At 35.7% G+C, this 21,075-nt stretch overlaps 1 protein-coding gene across 3 annotated transcripts in view; it reads right to left on the reverse strand.

The window, feature by feature from the left end:
* The window catches only part of LOC125658137 (uncharacterized), a 225,385-nt gene that overhangs the window by 25,258 nt on the left and 179,052 nt on the right, over nucleotides 1-21,075 (reverse strand). For 2 of the 3 annotated variants that reach the window (XM_056150532.1, XM_056150531.1), the window contains exons 2-3: nucleotides 17,039-17,156; nucleotides 14,368-14,519 (exon numbers count right to left, since the gene is read on the reverse strand). The gene's annotated coding sequence lies outside the window, so the exon portion shown is untranslated. The remainder of the gene's footprint in view (nucleotides 1-14,367; nucleotides 14,520-17,038; nucleotides 17,157-21,075) is intronic. The other variant, XM_056150530.1, reaches the window with a different exon arrangement.

The raw sequence follows: 21,075 nt of genomic DNA on the forward strand, positions 1-21,075 counted from the left end.
ATTGTATACAAGATATTATCCAACTAACAGATAGACTTTTGCAATTATATCTTATGCATTATGAACTGTAGCTAAACAATATCACTATTAAAATCTTATGTCCATTTCCATGTAGTTGGGAATCAATTAAGCTTTCCTGGTTCCGATTTTGATTTAATTTTTATTTTGTGAATATAAATCAATATTTGTCTAATCACAGGAACCGGTAATTTTGTTTGTAATGATAATAATGAGAGTCTATACGATACCACCCCCCCCCCACCCCCGTGTTTTTATTAGGAGGTGGTATTGAATACACCCGTAAATACTGGGCCGTAAATTACATGGAGGCGGAGGAGGCAGCTGCCTCCTCCAACTTTTGAGCCAAAAAAAATTAAAATTTAAAGTTCATTAGAATTTATGTTGTTTCCAATAACTAAGAACATGATACCTCCCTTAAAAAGCATTCCAAATCTTTCTTTTAGAATGAGTTAGTCAAGTAACATCTTAGAAGGCCCTAGAATCAAGGATTTTGCACGAAACGTGTTCAGTGTGCACAAAATGTGCTCAGCGTCTGGGGGCCTCGGCGGCCCCCAGACCCCCGCCTAATTTCCTGCCTCCTCCAAATTGAAGGTTAATTTACGGCCCTGAAATATCATTACAGACAAAATGGTAATATATTTACAAGTGCACTTTACGTATTGTTCTCCACGGGCAAGGGCACAGGCACCGGAAGTATGGATACATGTATTTAGAGATTGGCCTTCTACTGGTATATAATAAAATGAATTTTATTATACCGGTAGAAGGCCAATCTCTATACCGGTAGAAGGACAATCTCTAAAGCTTACAAAAAAAAAAACGTGAAACGATTACATGAATCGAAGAGGGATGAAATAGACTACGAATTCATACACTTCAGAGAAATTATTCCCATAAAAAAAAATATGAAAAAAAGTTGAGGGGGGGGGGTAGTAATATCCATATTTAAGGTGCCTGTGGGCAAGGGCGCATCCAGGAATTGTTTAAAGGATGAGCGGATTGCGACCCAAGTTTGTGCCTATTCCGCCCCGGCCCCAAAGAGGGGTGAATATCGCAAACTGGTAAAATGACCAGTTTTGTTTAAAACTATGGAAGTAAAGTGGAGTGACTACAACCCTCTCGATCCGCCACTGATGAACAAGAACTACATTACGGGGATTAGGAAGCACAGGGTTCATTTAGAATAATTGTAATCTTTAAGGAAATCTTCGTGGAGCACATTATCGCAAATAGTTGCTGAAATTGAACCTTACCATAATTCCGCCGGCGAGGATTGCAGCTATTTTCACTTTCACATCGCAGGAGGTGCGTTTGATGAGCTATCAACTTATACAGACAGTATCTCCTCATATCTACATGTACAGGGGCGGATCCAGGAATTGTGGTTACGGGGCGCCACTTTATGAGGCAGTGGGTCCATGGCGAAGCCCTGGTTGGGGCCCAGGGGGCGAAGCCCCCGGAAACTCCTGGGTTTTACAAATTTTATGGGGCTTGAAATATTTCTCCTATTTAGTCATTTGTACTACATGTATTTTCTATCAATTTAATAAGGTGAAATTAATAAAATGACCCAAATTTTAAGGTTTTTTAGGGGGAAAATATTAAGTTCTCCCAATAAAGTAATTAAAAAAATTAAAAGATTTTGTCATTTATTTCTCCGCCTACGCCCCCTCTAAATCCGCCACTGATGTATATTGCAATAATCTACCAGAATATACTGACACCTTATAGGTGATACTTCATTAGTACAAATGGACACCACCACCACCACCATCCCTCCAAAGGGAGGGGGTGAGACTAACAACGAAAGGGGAAAAACACATTCCGCAAATTATAATATACATGTAACAGGCTGTCTTTGCATTTAGTCCGAGTGTTTTCAGTTATCTTTTTAAAAATTCTATATATTGATTGCAACACAAACATCCTATTATAATTACATGGCGATGATAAAGTCTCAGTAAGTTTCCACAAAGCTGAAAATTGGTATACACCATATTGTACAAACTGATACAGAACTAAAATATTGCGGAAACTTATCAAAACTTTGCGGTAGACTATCAGTATAGCAATGTGCATACTAAAACAGAACAGTTTCTGCAAACCGAAATTTGCGCAAACTTGATCAGCTTTCAGCAAATTGTCGTTGCGGAAACTACTTGAAAACAACGTAGATATATCAAGTTTCAGCAGGACACACCAAGTTTTTGCAGGGAGAAAGCTATCAAGATGAAAAATGAGCGCGGAAACTTGACGAAAACCACTTGTACACCTAAGTCTATGTAGTGAAATTTGTATTTTTCATCCATTTGTAAATTCCATGTTTTTAATGAAAAGAACTTATAATAATTGACATTAGTAAATACTATGTAATATTGCAGGTAAATTTTGTAGGGTATATAAGCGAGTGGGGGGGGATTCAGACCAGCTTTTAGTGTTAGGAATTGCATGCTTTAGTCCTAGTTTGTGTTACTCTGAAGTGAAGTCCCAATTGGTTATTAAAATGCACGTACATAGATCTATACATTTCCATACACCTATATTCAGTGCAACCCCCCCCCCCCTAAAATTTTCAAATTTAAGGTAAATCGCGGTATCTTGTTTAGAAAAATATACTAAACGATAAAAGAAGCAATAATTTCTTCCACTCCCGGAGAAATAAATGACAAAATCTTTTGATTTCTTGCATTACTTTATTGGGAGAACTTAATTTTGTTCTAAAACCCATAAAATTTGAGTCATTTTATTAATTTCACAAATGACTAAATAGAAGACATATTTCAAGCCCTGTAAAATCCCGGAGCTTCCAGGGGCTTCGCCCCCCTGAACTCCACCAGCGCTTTGCTCTGGATCCACTGTGGGCCTCAAGGCGGCCCCCAGACCCCCTGCCTCATAAAGTGGCGCCCCCTCCCTGTAACCGCATTTCCTGGACCCACCCCTAATATTACGAAGTTCATACAGCCAGAATCATCGAAGCTTAGACTGGGTATTTTGAATTGAAGATTTCCAAAACGCAGTTTGACAAATAAAAACGGGTGTGTAATGCTCTAGTATGAAATTATATTGGAAAAGAAGAATCTACACGCGTGCACATGCGCATGCCTTTCTGCTGTCTGACTGGCTCTATCCTTCAGACTCTCGCGTTATAATCTAGGGGATAATTGAATTATCTCTCAAGATCCATGCAAATGGCCACATTCAAGTAATAGACAATTGTGTAGTATTACATGAATTTACATTTGTTGATTTTAAAGCAAGATAACCATGAATTATGTATTGTATTCAGAGGCGGGTGCAATATTTCAGTTTGGGGCCCGGAGAAATTGCTGGGTGGGTGGGTCTAAAGACCGCCTTTAGACCTCAGTAAGTCCAGGACAAAGTCCTGGGTGGTTCCAGGGGACAATGCCTATGAAAGCTCCCGCTTTTCTCTCTCTTCTTTTTATTGCAAAAACTAGCACCAGTACTCTCTAAAGTATTTTGATTGCATATCTTTATTCTTAAAAGCTGTATATTTGGCATGCGCATATTTAATATACATTAATGAAAAAAAAGTATAAAACTATATCGCATTAAAAGTGTACAAATTAAGTTTACTTAGTTCATTCCCAACATTGGGTGCATGATCTTTAGTTCCTTAGAATGTATTAAGTACTAGAGACACACGTTACATGGATATGAAAACAGACTCAGATTTGATTGATAGGATATTGTTTAAGTTTCCTCTCGAGAATTTTTCACTCATATGAAGACGTCACCATTACCGGTGAAGGGCTGAAAACATAGGCCTATGCTCGGTGCTTACGGCCTTTGAGCATGGAGGGAATTTATCGTGCCACAGAAGTTGAGACAGTGGGCCTCGGTTTTTGCGTTCTCATCCGAAGGACTGTCCCATTGGGTCGTCTCTTACGACAGGCAACGAGTACTGAGGACCTATTCTACCCGGTGTTGTAAAGCATAAGATTCTCCCCCGCATAGACTTTCCCTCCGGAAAAACGGGCCCGGGATAGACATTCCCCCCGGAAAGATGGGCCTGGAATAGAATTTCCCCTTACGAAGAATTAACCCGGGTCCAACCCAACCCCCCTTGGAAAAACCGTCCCAATATAGAAATTCCCCCTAAATGACAGTACACCCCCATTCTTACATTTTAGCTATGTATCTGTTTCCATTTCTATTACTAGAATTCTCTTGCTTATTTAGACCCCGTAATTCTTCTGATTATTTTTGTGTGTGTGTATCGTGAACAATCATCATCTTATGATTTTTTATAAAAAGGAAATTGCTCAAATCGTGTAATGGTATATCAAAATTCATTCAGACATCTTAAAAGTCTTTATCGTTATTTACTAGTATCTAACATTTGAATTAGTAAAGTTGGGAAGAACTTAAATGATTTTTTTAATTTAAATAAACGAGAAAATTTAATAACTTTTATTTATACAGTTCATCTATTTTACTTTTCAAATATTTTAATTATACATCTTATAGTCGATTTTTTACGAAAAATCCTACTTATATTGACCATCGTTAAAGTCTTTTGGTAAGCATATTGTATTTACAATATGCATTTCAAAGTTTTCAGAATGTAAATCCAACTTCATCATGTCAACAACAAAAAATATTCGTTTGTTTTATGAATATCGTAATATTAATGAGCGCATATCTATTTCCTTAAACTATTATAACAAATGAAATCCGGAAACAGGGGGGGGGGGGGGTGTTCTATATATACCAGGGTGATTTTTCCGCCAAAGGGGAGACTCTTTACTGACTTTGTACATAGGAGGAAATTATATGCTGGGGCGCAATTCCGGGCCCGTTTTTCCGGGGGGGGGGGGGGTCTATGATACAACACCGGATCCCCACGGGATAAAACATATCTGATATACATATTACATGGGGGGGGGGGGGGGGGTGCGATCTCCACACCCCTTAATTCCGCAAGTGAGACTGTTAGTTAACTCTATGGTAAAATTTAGAAGATATAAAACAGAAAGAATTTTGATACAAGTAAAAAGTTTCATATATTTTTGGAAAATTATCTAGATGTGCAATATTTAGGATTAAGCTCAATAAAAATCCGAAGTATGTAACATTTGATAAGGGTAATTTTCGCATGGGGCGCCTCTATGCCGGCTTGATTAGATCGCGTCGTATACGTACATTTAATGACAGAGTGAAATTTCAGTGTTTTTATTGAAGAAAATATGTGGTTGTCATAGACAAAAAACTCCGCACTTTTATCGTGTCCAGAGTTAAATGTCGCACTTTTAAAGGTATTTTGTTGATTAGGAATATGCATTGATTGATCACTATTTTACGATCAAGTGTTGCATCTATATATTTTGGAAAATGAACTATACGTGATGGCTGGTCGAGGGGTTGGGGAAAGGGTGGGTGCTTTGATCAGTCCGCTACTAAAGTTTTCCTAGTAATGAAGACAGTATTAGTTCTTCATTGTAAAATCTATTTCCAATATCAACCGTAACTATTTCAACTCCAGTAAAGCTTCCACCAAAAATTACAACAAACAACAAATCATCAATACATAAATGTTCGAGATTATGTCTCTAGGTAGTGTCAAAAATAACAACGAAATCTTTCTTTGGAAGCGGAAGACCATAATGATAACAGAGATAACAATGAGGTCTTCAGTTGGAAGCGGAGGACCTGAATTACAGTAATCAAAAAACCCATATATACTAGACTAGATAGGTTAGGGTCAATGACTTATGATCTCGTATCTGACGAAGCGTAACGTGTAGAATTTAATAGGGTAGTTTGTTAATTGGGAATACAAAATGACTGACTAGTGGGACCACTATTTTTTTAAATTTTATTATTATTATTTAAGTAGTGTCAAGAACAACGGAATCTTCCGTTGGAAACGGAAGACCTTAATGATAACTTATTCAGGTTTCCATTTGGGAGCAGAAGACCTTAATTACAAGACTTGTTCGGTTAGGGTCAATCTGTTATGTTGTCGTGTCTAACGAAGCGTAACGACTAGGATTTAAAAGGATAGTTTGTTAATTGAGAATACACAATGACTGACCAGTTGGGCCACTATATTTTTTTTTATATCCGTGTGATTATTTCCTGTACATATAGTATTGAAATTGTACATTGTATAGAATATCAGGGACTAAGTAGAGTGATTGATCAGTATTTTCCGTTCAAGTGCCATTTCTATCTGGTCAAAACGAGCCTTTTGTCAATTTTGGACAATAAATCCTGCAGGAGGAGGGGTGGCTTCTGCTCCTCCGCCGCTAAAGTTTTTTTTTTTTAATTTCAAAATATTCAAAAATAAACACGATTATCTATTCTAAATATTTAAATTATTCAAAATGTTAACGTTGTCTATTTCAACTTCCAATATAGTTAGGAAGCTAAGTGAATAACGCTGAATATTACCGCAGATATCCATTGACTTCATTTACCTAATTATTATAGATCAACACAATTATATTTATACATTTACTTAAAAAAGTGGCGGATCCAGGGGGTTAAATTGCAATATGAATACTTTACTTTTGAAGAAGAAGAAAATAGAAAACCCAAACAAATAGAAACTCCAAATAAACAATGAAACATACTAGTAAAGATCACAGGAATTTATCACGTACAAGATCAGTATCTAGGTAGTATTAGTGGGTTAGTGTCTGACGAAGCGTAACGGTCAGGACTCAATGGTGAAGTTCGTTAATTGGAATTACACAATGACTGACCAGTGCTTTACGTTCAAGGGTAAAAATGGGCCACTTGTCAATTGTGCGAGGGAGAGGGGGATGTTCGCTCTCAGTCATCCACCACTAAAGTTAATAAACATCATATGATGAATTCCTTAACATGTATATATGTAAAGTATTCAAAATGTTAACATTATATCTACTTGTATTTTAACTTCCAATAATGTTACAATGATAGATGAGTACCGCTGTTATAGGCATCACCAAAATTATCTAGCTAGTGGCGGATCCAGAGGGGTAAGAAGTAGACATAAAATCGTGATAACAGTACTTTGCTTTTGGAATAATGATAAATAAACCCTGACAAGACAACCCTGATATATATATAAATGTCCGTGATCATAGAAATGTATCACATAAAAAATCGATGACTAAGTGGAATAACAATTAATTGTCAATGATAACAGGTTTTCATTGCGAAGCAGACCTTAATTACAATAAACAAGTACATCCATACATACAAGACTAGTTCGGATATGTTGTCATGTCTGACGAACCGTAACGAGTAGGATTTAAAAGGGTAGTTTGTTAATTGGGAATACACAATGACTGACCAGTGTCCCCACTACATTTTTTTTTTATTTCCGAACTAAACATCGTGTGACTGTTTATACCATACAGATATGAAATATTCAAATTGTACATTGTAGAATACCAGGGACTAAGTAGAGTTACAATGGGAGTAGTTTTTTTAATTGGAAGTACACAATGACTGACCAATTTTTCCGTTTGAAAGTGCCATTTCTATCTGGTCAAAACGAGCCTTTTGTCAATTTTGGACCATAAATCCTGCAGGAAGAGGGATGGCTTCCGCTCCTCCGCCTCTAAAGTTGTTTTTCTAATTTCAAAATATTAAAAAATAATCCTCGTATGATTATGTATCCTAGATATTTAAAGTATTCGAAATGTTAACGTTGTTTATTTCAACTTTCAATATAGTTAGGAAGCTAATATTAAGTGAATAACGCTAAATATTACCGCAGATATCCATTGACTTCATTTACCTAATTAGTAGATCAACACAATACGTCTACCTAATAACTGGCGGTTCCAGGGGGTTAAACTGCAATATCAATACTTTGTTCTTGAAGAAGAAGAAGAAGAAGGGGGAAAAACCAAACAAATAAAAACTCCAAATAAGCAATGAAACATACGAGTAAAGATCATAGGAATCTATCACCTACAAAATCAACTCACGACTAAGTAGTGTCAGTGGCAACATAACGGTCTGTATTCAATGATGAAGTTTGTTTATTAGAAATACACAATGACTGACCAGTGTTTTACGTTCAAGGGTAATGTCTATCTGGTCAAAATGGGCCGCTTGTCAATATTAGAAATTGAATTGTGCGAAGTAGGGGTGGGATGTCGTTCTCGGTTATCCACCACTAAAGTTAATAAACATCATATGATGAAGGCATGCCTTCATCATATGATATATATATATATATATATAGTATTCAAAATGTTTACATTATATCTACATTTATTTTAACTTTCAATAAGTTAGAATGATAGGTGAGTACATGTACGTACCGCTGTTATAGGCATCACCAGAATTAATTTAGCTAGTGGCGGATCCAGGGGGGTATTATAAGAAGTAGGTATAAAATCGTTGTAACGGTACATGTACTTTGCTTTTTGAACACTGATAAATAAATCAGATAATCCTGATATATAAATGTCCGAAATCATAGAAATGTATCACAATACAAAATCGTTGACTAAGTAGTGTCAATGGATTGATTTAAGGTTTCATGTCCAACGAAGCGTAACGATTATGATTTACGAGGGTAGATTGTTAATTAATTGGGAGTACACAATGACTGAAAAGTGCTTTACATTCAATAGTCGTGTATATCTGGTCATTAAGTGGCTGGGGAAATAATTAGTATTATGCGTGAGGGATGGGAATGGGACGGGGGATCCGCCCATTCGCCACTGAAGTTATAATTTGAAAAATAAACATCGTATAGTTAAATTCTTTTGCGTATACAAGGTATTCAAAATATTAACGTCATCTATTTTATCATCCAATGAAATTAAAATGATAAGTGAAGACTGTTGTAACCACACAACTTGTGTAAATAATTAGTGGCGGATCTCGGGGTTAATACATTTGTAAGTAGACCTAAAAATTTGCGATAACATTGCTTTGCTTTATAAGTAAAAAAGTCTACAATATTCATAAAACATTGATACACAAATGTCGAAAATCATAGAAGTTTATCACTATAAAATCGCTCGAGATGTTTAGAACACTTAGAGCCGAACTTCCCTAGAGTCGAGACCGTTTATTCTGACACGCCTGTCAAAGTCTTTTCGACGCTTAAGGTAATGGTAGCAATCGGAGAAAGTACTTTGACTTGAGAATGAATACGATTGTAGAAGGGAGGGAAAGATGGACCGAAGCATGCATTTTGTAAAACGATTCTTGTGTTGTTAAATAATCGAGAATCTTATTTGAGATGTCTGATTCGGTTCACTAAACAACTTAGCATCACCTAGCAGAGTTCATCTTTCACCGTAAGCACTTAACACTAATTTTAGAATATGTAAACAAGTTGTAAGTTAGGCCTATTCCGTAATTCAACAACATATCACAGGAACTGGTAATTTAATATGTAGTAATAATACTGCTACCCTTTATAAAACCACAAGGATGGTGGGTGACGATAATTTTAAGAACTATTTTGAAACGAAGTTTTGAGTGAAGTATCGGCCCTTGTAGCCCCCCCCCCCCCTCCCCCAATAGCAGCTGATTAGGGGATGGTACGGTATATGATATACCCACACTATTATTAATACACTGACAAATTACCGGTTCCTGTGAACATATTTTAACACCTGACGACATATGAAGGGTTGTGAATAGTGAATGTGAGCAACTGCATGTGAATGCACGGGCAATGGAAGTTGATGTAAATAGATACATGTAGTATGTGCATGTATATATATTTATACATGCACATACTATATATTTACATTAACTTACAGTGCCCGTGTGTGAATGAGTATTTCATAGTGTTCTTGTCTGCTTGTTGCAATAATATAGTCCCGTCCAATTTTATATGGAGATTTTTGTGCAAGGTTATATGTATACAATTAAAATTGCATGGGGAAAAGTTTAGTAATGCAGAGCTCTAATATCCTTTATTATCTCTCATGTTTTTTAGACATTTATTCACAAACACATAGGCCGACACATAAGAGTTTATAATTACTATATATATTTAAAAATTAATGTCATGCCTTGGCTTTTAAGTATATTTTAAGAATCATGACAAACAACACTTTTTAAGATACAATTTTCTGTTTTATTGTTATATTCATGGAATAAAAATCCCATCCTGTGCTTTATTTGGGATATCTATTCCCATTCATGCTCAAATAGGATATTTACTGCCATTTCATGTTCATTATGGGACATTTCCTCCTATGGGACATTGTATCCCATAATAAGTTTAAATATGGGAGTTAAAATCCTATGGGAGAAATTATATTTTTTCTCCCACAGGATTTTTGGTGGGAGTGAAAATCCCCCAAGTGGGATTAAAAATCCCTCCAAAATCCCATGGGATTTTTTGATTTCAGGTGAAATATCTTAAAAACTACAATAGTTACAAGTGTAAATGTTGGTGCATGTCTTGTGAACATAAAATCCCATCTTTTTTTGTAAAGGGTTTATTTGTATCCTTAATAAAAGGGTTGGCGAAACTCCGGACTTTTGTCTTGTCCAGAGTTAAATGTCGCACTGTTATAATCAACATCCTTATAAAGATCATCAATAATTTGCTTGAGGCGCCGAGTGTGCTGGCGCTGTAAAGCAAAATGGTCTTATTTTAAACAATGTCACAGTCACGCTGTCTTTACGTTATCCACATCCAGGATAAATAGATTGCGGCGGGTGTAACCGGTCAACAATAAAGGTTTACTCCTTGGCACCGAATCAGGTTTAATAAGTGTCCAATTCAAGATGGCTGTCCGCCGATTTACTACGATTTTTTCAAATAATTCTTTTTAAATTCACGAATTTTACAAATCATCCCCCATCGGATAATGAAAGAGAACATCATTATACTGCTATCCAAATAAGGGGTAAAATTGCCGATTTCTGATTAGTTTTCTTTTATCTTTTACCCGATCAGGATATAGGGCTCACGGCGGGTGTGACTGGTCAACAGGGGATGCTTACTCCTCCTCGGCACCTGATCCCACCCCTGGTGTGTCCAGGGATCCGTGTTTGCCCAACTATCTATTTTTTATTGCTTATAAGAGTTATGAGATTGATCACTGTTCGTTATCTTCATCTTGCATCTATGCGATACAAAATGGAATTCATGGAGGAATAAGATTTCATGTTTCATAGTCAAAATATATTCTGAAAAATGAAAATCATCTACTCTATATGTACAGTAAAAATATTCATCCGATAACTTGTAACTACACATGCATTGTTTGTAGTTAATTTCGAAAAGGATTTTATGAAGAAATATAGTTCTTGAAGTATACAAAAAGTACCATACTCTTAAAATAAGCACAAATTAGAATTTTGTTAAGCATTTGTAATGGAAACCGGAAATATTCATATCTAGTGATCAGTTATCCAAAAACTTACTTTGTTAAACACCACTCTGATTCCACGCACAAGTACTCTGAAGTTGAAATAAAAAATATGCTGGAGTTCCTCATTGACAATATCTTCGTGGTCTTTGGTGATCAGGTTTTCCAACAGGCTATTGGAATTCCCATGGACACGAATTGTGCTCCTTTGTTAGCTGACCTGTTTCTATATTCATATGAAGCAGAATTCATTCAAAAACCTCTACGCGAGAAGAAAAAATATCTTGCTGTGGCATTCAATTCGACATTTAGATATATTGACGACGTTTTGTTTATTAACAATAATAACTTTCATTCATATGTCGATTCGATATATCTCTGTGAGCTCAAAATAAAAGACACCACAGATTCGTCCACTTCAGCTTCATACTTAGATATTTTATTGAAAGTAGGCATTAACGGCAAGCCGACAACTCAACTTTATGACAAACGGGATGATTTCAGCTTCTCCATCATCAACTTCCCATATTTATGTAGCAATATTCCATTATCACCTGCATATTGTGTTTATATCTGTCAACTGATTCGATACGCAAAAGCTTGTTCTGCATATAGTCAGTTTTTGAATCGAGGCAAGCTACTAACAAACAAGTTGATGGTACAGGGGTTTCAACAGTCTCGATTGAAGTCAGCATTTCACAAATTATATGGTCGTTATAACGATCTAGCTCGTCAATACAACCTATCATAGGGTCAAACACAGACCCCTCGACACACCAGAGGTGGGATCAGGTGCCTAAGAGGAGTAAGCATCCCCTGTTGACCGGTTACACCCGCCGTGAGCCCTATATCCTGATCAGGTATCAGGTAAACGGAGTTATCCGCAGTCAAAATCAGTGTGCGAAGAACGGCTTAATAATCGATATGAAACACGTCAGACATCATTTGACCCAATGAAATGTGACATAGTAAATCTGGGTTTGGTAGCTATAATCATTAACATGTAGAACGTCGCCATCATGCGACGTACCGATACAGTTCCAAAAGCGTCAAATCTGGGTTACCATTTTTAAAAAATGCATCAAGAAAATATTAATAATCGTGCAAATAGAAAATAAAAACACTGATAAAACATTCAAATTTGCATTTTAATTACTTGTAAAGGACAAGGCTATTGAAAGGCTTCTAACATCAACTTGTTTGACAAAGTCTTGTTGAATAAATTCTGCTTCATAAGAACATAAAACAGGTCAGCTAACAAATCAGCAAATTTCGTGCCCATTGGAATTCCAACATACTATTGAAAAACCTTATCAGCAAAGCCTACGAACATGTTGTCAATGAGGAACTCCAGCATATTTCGTATTTCAACTTCAGAGTACATGTGCGTGGAATCAGAGTGGTGTTTAACAAACTGATTTTTTGGATGGCTGATCACTAGATAGGAATATTTTCAGTTTTTATTATTGTTGAAGAAGCAAATTTCTATGATTTTAAAAATCTAGTCTTTAATTTTAGAGGAATCATTGTGTAAAGTGTTTAAAAGTAATATACTTTAATGTTGTTGATTTGAGAAAGGTTTAGTTAATTTTTTTAGAATCTAAATTTGATATGTATTGTGGCACAGTACGTTTGAAGTTTCTCCTTCGCAGCTGATAATATTTTCGTGAGGAGCAAAGATAGGGGTTTCGTAAAACATTTACTGGATCCAGCAATGTATCTTTGTTAAAGTTTTGGTGAAATTTAGGAATCCAGTATAGGTATGGTAACTCATATTTATCCATCCCATTGGTTATTTTTTACTTGTTTTTTTCCCCATCATATTCATTATGTAATTACCGGTCTAAGGATCTAGTTGAAAATAAACTTTTATGGCTATCCATAGGTTATCGCATCATTACATGTTATGTATCCATGACACTTATTCTTTAATTGTTAAAATTGCATAGCGTTATAGCTTAGGCCAAGTTTCAATTTGTGATTTTCAATATATGATCATTGCATTCTGGGATAGTTTACACCTGAATGAAAAGAAATATGAATTTAGTTAATCATTGTTATATATAAAACATCGTCGGTCTATCTAAATGTCGAGTTGAACGCCATAGCAAGAGATTTTTCTTTCTTCTCAAGTAGAAGCTTATGAATAAATTCTGCCTCATAAGAATATATATATATATATATATATATATATATATATATATATATGAAAAAAAACTGTCAACTAACAAAGGAGTACAATTCGTGCCCATGCGAATTCCGAAAGACTGTTGAAAGACCAGATCACGAAAGACAACGAAGATATTGTCAATGTGGAACGCCAGCGTATTTTTTTTATATCAACAAGAATCCACATTTGATTAACACCACTTCTTGCATGAAAGGTGAAGATAACGAACAGTGATCAATCTCAACTCCTATAAGGAATACAAAATAGAGAGTTGGGCATACACAGAACCCTGGAGGAATAAGCATCTCCCATCAAACGATCACACCCGCCGTGAGCCTATGATGTGGCACAATACGTTTAAAGTTTCTCCTTCACAGCTGTTAATATTTGTATGAGGAACAAAGATAGAGGCTTGTTGGAAAATTTACTGGATCTAGCAATGTATCCTTGTTTCTAAGGGTTTTGTGAAGTTTAGGAATCCAGTATAGGTACGGCAATTCATATTCATTCATCCCATTGACTGATATATGGAATGTGTTAAAATTGAAGCATGATTTTGAAGAATTCCATCTTTTATAAGGGCAGTTTTAGTATAAGTACGATTACCAAATGTGGTATTTATGCCGAGTTCATTTAAAATACAGTTGATATAATGAGCCTTACCAACAAAGACCATGTTGTTACAAGTTTTGTCAGCGGGAACCAAAACTTATTCTTCATATTATCTATGAAAGGTGAAGATAACGAACGGTGATCAATATCATAATTCCTATAAGGAATACAAAATAAATAGTTGGGCAATTCTTTTAATTACTTAATTCTTTTATCACTTCTATCTGACTATACACAGAAGAGTAGATTTACCTGATCAAGATAAAGGGCTGACGGCGGGTGTGACCGGTGGACATGGGATTGTTGCTCCTCCTGGGCACTTGATTCCACCTCTTCTTGTACATCCAGGGGTCCGTGTTTGCCCACCTCTCTATTTAGTATTCCTCTTATATTTTCAGTCCTTTCTGAAAAGGTGTCAATTCTTTTTCATATTTAGCCCTTGTATGGCATGAAAGGCAAAGATAACGAATAGTGATCAATCTCATATCTCCTACAAGCAATACAAAATAGATAGTTCGGCAAACACGGACCCCTGGACACACCAGAGGGATACAAAATTAAGAGTAGAGCAAACCTGGACCCCTGGGATCAAGCGCCGAGGATTTACGTATCCCATTTACAATTTGAATATCATAATGTTCATAAAGTTTATATTCACCTGATCAAAATGTAGGGCTCACGGCGGATATGACCGGTCGAAAGAAGATGCTTACTCCTCCTAGGCACTTCATTCCTCCTACGGTACCATAAATCTGGTTATTTTTGCTGTCGATTAATTTTTAGCGTTTTTGCAAGTCAGTTGGATTCGCAAAAATATTTTTCTCAAAAATAATGTTTCACACGTTTTTTAATGTTTTTACATAAATTCGCAAAAATAAGAAACACAAAAATAAATATATAGGCCTTTTACTCAAATTCGCAGAAATCGACGCCGAACTATCCAGATTTACAGTATATCCAGGTCACGGTTGTTTCAACGAGTCATTAGATTTAATGTGACTTTAACCCCAACAAGTTATTAAATCATTAATGTGGCATTAGTTAATGAGTTCACTAAATATCATTGTATAAAACCTTTATCAAATTCACATTAGTTAATATGACATTAAATATCGAAACTCTCATTAAACCAATATTAACCTTTAGTACCAATCCCATAATGCAACGTAATGTTTACGTCCTGTCTATTACATTGTCGGCTGTATTTTGTTTACGTGCATCCTTAGTGACTACAACACAGGTTTTGATGAAAGGTCTGATGACGAAATAAATTATAACCCAGAAATCGAGGGGGAAATTTCGCCAGTAGACGAATTTATGGGTTATAAAGAATTTCGGCGATATATCGTTGTTTACTTATGTTTTTATACAATGTACCATTCCCATCAGATTCTGACGTTTGTTTAAAAAGACCCGAGTCTTGTAGATCTTTATTGTCGCATTATCTGATTGTCTTGTGTCATCTTTCTAAAAAGGCTACACACTTCAGATAAGCATGCTAGCCTAAATAATTAAATTTCAAACTGATTAAGAATATCATTAATGTTCTAAAAACTTTCATCAAAACTAGCTTTTTACCATGAAATATTTCCTTTTACATTTCTTTCAATTATTTACGTTTTTGAAAGCATAAATTTTGAAAAGCGCTTCCATTTTTTCATTCATTGCAAAGAATACATTTACGTGAATATTGAAAGGCAAAGATAAAGAACAGTGATCAATCTCAAATAATCAAAATAGTCCTTCAAACTTATCTATAGCGTACCGTACATGCATTTGTTTTATTTCCTCTCTTCACAGACAATTTTCTCGCGTTACTTTACATCAATTTTTATTATTGCCAATGTGACCACAAATTGTTTGAACATTGATACAATGATAGCCTTTTCTGTTAGCAAATACAGGCTCATTCTCTGTTTTCAGATAGTTCTTTGATCCTAACAGTGTTCCGTCTGTAGATCAGATACAGCCTATCCCTCGCGGAAAACCAGCTACTTTGAAAAAAAGCCTTCTTTGTGTTAAGATCCTCGCCAGACGGCCAATTAATATCTTGAGATGTATGAGTTACCGACGATTGTGAAACGGTTTGTATTACTTGGGTCCACCCCAATCGTTTCACAAAGAACTTTAATAAAACTTGCGATAACATACATGTAGCTTGGTTTTGAAGGGGATGGGGGAAACTTTGATTCGTGTAGATTTCTTCACTAGAACAATTCATTTTTTTTTTACTTTGCAACCCCCTCCCCTTTTTACACAGTCCTCAATTTTTAAATACTAAATTGCATGTGGATGGGTGAATTTAAAGAACACATATGATCTAAACCGCTTATAAATAATTGTTCCCAAATATTGTTTGGGGGGGGGTGGGGTGGGGGAGCTAATGAACAATTAATGTTAATGTAATCCTCAAACCTACATTAAAGTTGATGAATTTAATGTGCGGAACCGTTCATTAAAACAATGATACAACGGAACTTAATGTCACATTGAAAATTTTGAATTTAAGGAGGCTTTAATGTCACATTTTTATTGATACAACCGGTTCCACGTGTCTAACTTTGCCCAAATCTTAACTTATAGGAGTTATGAGATTGATCGCTGTTGATTGTCTTCACCTTTTTATCTGGAGTATATGGATAATATCTGACAGCACAAATATACCATACACTGTACATAAACAATGCATTCACGCCAATATATCAAATGAATGTTAAGTACTAATCATATCGTTAGGATCAATGTTATAACTCTTACAAAGAACACAAAATTAGGAGTAGGGAAAACATGGACCCCTGGACACACATAATAATCAGTACTGTATATAGATAATACGGCCGAAAATCAATACATATCATCAAGTTATATTTTCTCTGGTATATCATGAATAATGATAAAAAAAGAACGAAGGAAAAAGCGTTACCTGATCAACCAAATGTCCAACTCTGTCCTTCAATCAGTGAACATGTTCTGTCATTGCCTCAGTGTTCAGTAAGACGTCTTCAAGTTGAGGCATTTTAGAGTCACATTCACCGCTATATCTGTAAAGATCAATTTCAAATATGTGTCATATATGGACATTGAGTCTTTATATTAAATCTAAAAGAAAACAAAAGAAAATAATATGGAGTGTTTTAAATTGAATGATTCACTAGACAGAAACATTCAATCGAGTGGAAATAAGATCGATTGCACGTACACCTTTATCTAGTGTGACAATGAGAAATCGAAGTTCTTTAAATATCATTCATTTTAGAATTTTTTTCTAAAAGCTACAGACAATTTCCTTAGAATTACTATTCAACGATCATTTCAATACTCGCGTATATGTTTCTGAAGTAAGGTGATCTATGAAACGTTGCTACTGACCTCTAGGAGCAAAAGCATGTCCAACACAGAAGATGTCATCGCATTACTGCGTTATATGTTTGATGCGTTAAATGAAATCAGGGGGAAACAGTATATACATGTAATTGAAGATTTGTTCGTACAGTCATATATAGAATGCGAAACGGCAGTAGTAAATTACCATATCAGAGAACCAAACTAGCTAATTCATGAATCTCTATACATTACGTAATATTTTGAATTTTAAAACACTGCATATTTCGTATAATTATGTGTTACTGGAGTTCAGAGGAATTCAATTCCAAAATACACCGCTCCATAGCTACAGCATAAGCTCCGTCCAGCAGTTGCGTCATACGAACAATGGAGACTCGGAAAAATAAACATAGTGGCGACTGCAAACGTTCTCGACACAATCCCGGTCGACATTTCATTTTATTATTTAAAATTCGGTCGTGAAAATTTATTTTAAAATAGTATTTACAATTAATTAAAAGCCATTATGGGAGATGATGGTTATAGATTGGATTTTTAAAATTCAGGCACACACAGTACCTGATAAATTATCGTTATGCATAGAAACAAGTGGCAGAATTATCCGCCTTCCCTATTACAATAACCGAGGAAACACACGCCTCTATCTTCCTGTTTGAATTATAATACAAATGACCAGTTGTAGCGACACCATGAATAGTAATGGTGACGTAATAGAAATAGTCTTGAGTCTAAGAATTCAATCTTTTATGCTCGGCGCTTACGGCCTTTGAGCAGAGAGTCTTTATCGTACCACACCTGCTGCGACACGGGACCTCGTGTTTTGCGGTCTCATCCGAAGGACCGCCCCATTTAATCGCCTCTTACGATATGTAAGGGGTACGGAGGGCCTATTCTAACCCGAATACCCACACACCACTTTGATTCCACGCATAAGCACTCTACAGTTGAAATAAAAAATATCCTGAAGTTTCTCATTGACAGTATCTTCGTAGTCTTTGGTGATCAGGTCTTCCAACAGTCTGTGCATTCTCATACTCTGGGAAGTCCAAGGTCCAGCAAATATAGAACCAGTCATCCTTGAAGAAAGCAGTTCTTCCTGTCTCACTAGCATCGGACGCAAACAAAATTCGGGCGACGGAGACTTATTACAATAAACTTCATTGTATTTTATGACTCATGGCAACTTCAAATATCATGATACGCATTCAAAAACATCCATCAAAGTTCGACGAATGTCTTACAGGAGACGACATCGATACAGTCGTGAATTCCGACGACAATATTGATGGAAAGATCCATTTGTAATGTGATGGTAAAATTAATAACATGAATTAAGCGAATATCTAACGAATTAGGTTTTGGGATACACCCTATAACATTAACAATAGATGAATTTTGACCACTTGCTATAGTATTGCCCTTATGACGTCTTTATGTTTGAGCTTGGATTTCCACAATGTAAAAGTTTCAGTCAACAGGCTACACACAGTCATCTTGGGGGTCTGCTATCGTCCACCTGAATCCTTCTTAATGATCGTGGATATATTTTGGATGATTTTCACAACATCCACGTACGGCACACACATGGTTGTATTTGCGGCAACTCGTTACTGTGACGTCTCCACATGAGCGAAAAGTTCTCGAGTGGGATGTTAAACAATACACAATCAATCAATGTATTTACAATAGAGCCTTTTACACTCACCCTCAGTTTGGTAATCTCGACACAAATTATGTCCCCTTGAATCGTTGAAGAATTGGCTTGAGTTTCCCCACTTACAGCTGTGTTTGGATTACCATTCCGCAGATTTTGACAGAGGTAGAAGTTCACAGAAAGGACATTTGGTGTTCCCAAACGAAACTTCCCGTTCGCCTGCCGGTCCCTGTCACGGTGATCATATAACATGACGGATGAGGTTGTGTATATCTGAACGTAATCCCCATATAGTAAATAAAATAAAACATTAAAATACTTAATGTTTCCCGTGTATTTGCTTATGATTCAAATATTAAAACTCGTGTAAAAATGTCACCAGTTGTAGGTGAAGCGCAAAAAGTTTGGTAGTGAGTTTTCCTTAACCAAGCGCCCCACATTATAAGTGAAAGTCAAGGGTCTGTCGCATAAAGCCTTAAACACTTAGGTCCCGTTTCAACGTTAGGCGTTGACATGATAAAAAAAAGATGATAAAGTTCTCTATTCCAAGGGCGTCGGCAAAGTATTTTACAATCAAAATAAAATTAACAAGCATTCTGAGAGTATTGCATAGCAATACATAGTCCCCTACCGGAGGCAAACTTTTTTGTTGTTGGCCGCAACAATATTCGAAGTTCATTTAGAGACTAAGGTTATGGGATAGTGTAAAAGGGGGAAATTGGGAAACCAGGATAGGAATGGTTGGAAGTCAACTACTATTCAGGTACAAAGACTAGACCAGTAAAACTTCACAATTTATCCTTAACTTGTTACCGTCTTCCAAGGAAGACGGTACCATATAGTTTGAAGTATTTTACAGTCTTCGGACAATGCACTTTCTCTCCTTTGTGATTGGTAGAAAATGTATGATGTGAAAATTCTAATTTATTACATTGGTTGACATTCGGTTCAACGCAATGGAAATAATTTCTTGATGATTTAATTTACGTACGACTTCACAATTTTACAGAATTTTCAATCTTAAGGTAGTACTCTACATCGTCATAATGGCTGACTTCCTTTAAAAACATGGATGACAAAATCGATATCAGCAATATTTGACTTTTCCTTTTCCGTTTAAGGTTGATCGATCCTCATGTGACGTCATAGGTTTTTGCAAAAATCTTAATAAATTAAACTTTGCACATGATAGAAACATATCTTTCTGAGGAATATTATTCACTGGATATAATAAAAAATCTGGTAAACTATTAATACTGAAAAACTTTATATTTTCCATAGATAATCGATTATTTATGTTTAAAATAATGTTGTCAAGGGCAATAACTCCTATGCTGGAATTTCCCCTACTGGATGTCTATTATACATTGGTTTCCCTAATATCCACAATTAATCTATACATATTTATGAATTGGCAGTTTTTTAAAACTTTTGATATTTAAATTTTGTCATTTCAATAAGTTTTTATCTGTTTTTATTATTCTGTTTAACAAAAATGTGTGATTTTGTGATGTAGATGTATACTTCTCTTTTTGTATGTCCGACATCTTTAAAAAGGTGGCAACATATACATTTTCTTTGGTTATTAATTAAATTAAACTATACTGAGTTGAAATCAATACAGTTTTTCCACTTTTAACCATTCATATTGATAAGTCACATGAGGATTGAGCTACTTTAAATACCTAGCCGAGTAGCTCAGTAGGTTAAAATACCGACTGCTGAACTGTAGGTCGCAGGTTCGAGTCCAGCAGGGGTTTTAAATTTTTTTCAGATTACCTTCTACTAAAACTGTATTTTTTGACAAAATAAAGTAAATTTGAAAATTTTCAACTTCAAAATATTTTTGTACATATCCTACACTTTTCATCTACATCAAATTTCTCTGGTGTAGCATACCTCCTTAAAAAGAGAGAGAAAGCAAGTCTAAAGAAGAAAGAAGAAAAATTGCAACATAATGA

This window comes from Ostrea edulis, chromosome 9 (genome assembly GCF_947568905.1).
Source record: "Ostrea edulis chromosome 9, xbOstEdul1.1, whole genome shotgun sequence".
Taxonomy (NCBI): domain Eukaryota; kingdom Metazoa; phylum Mollusca; class Bivalvia; order Ostreida; family Ostreidae; genus Ostrea; species Ostrea edulis.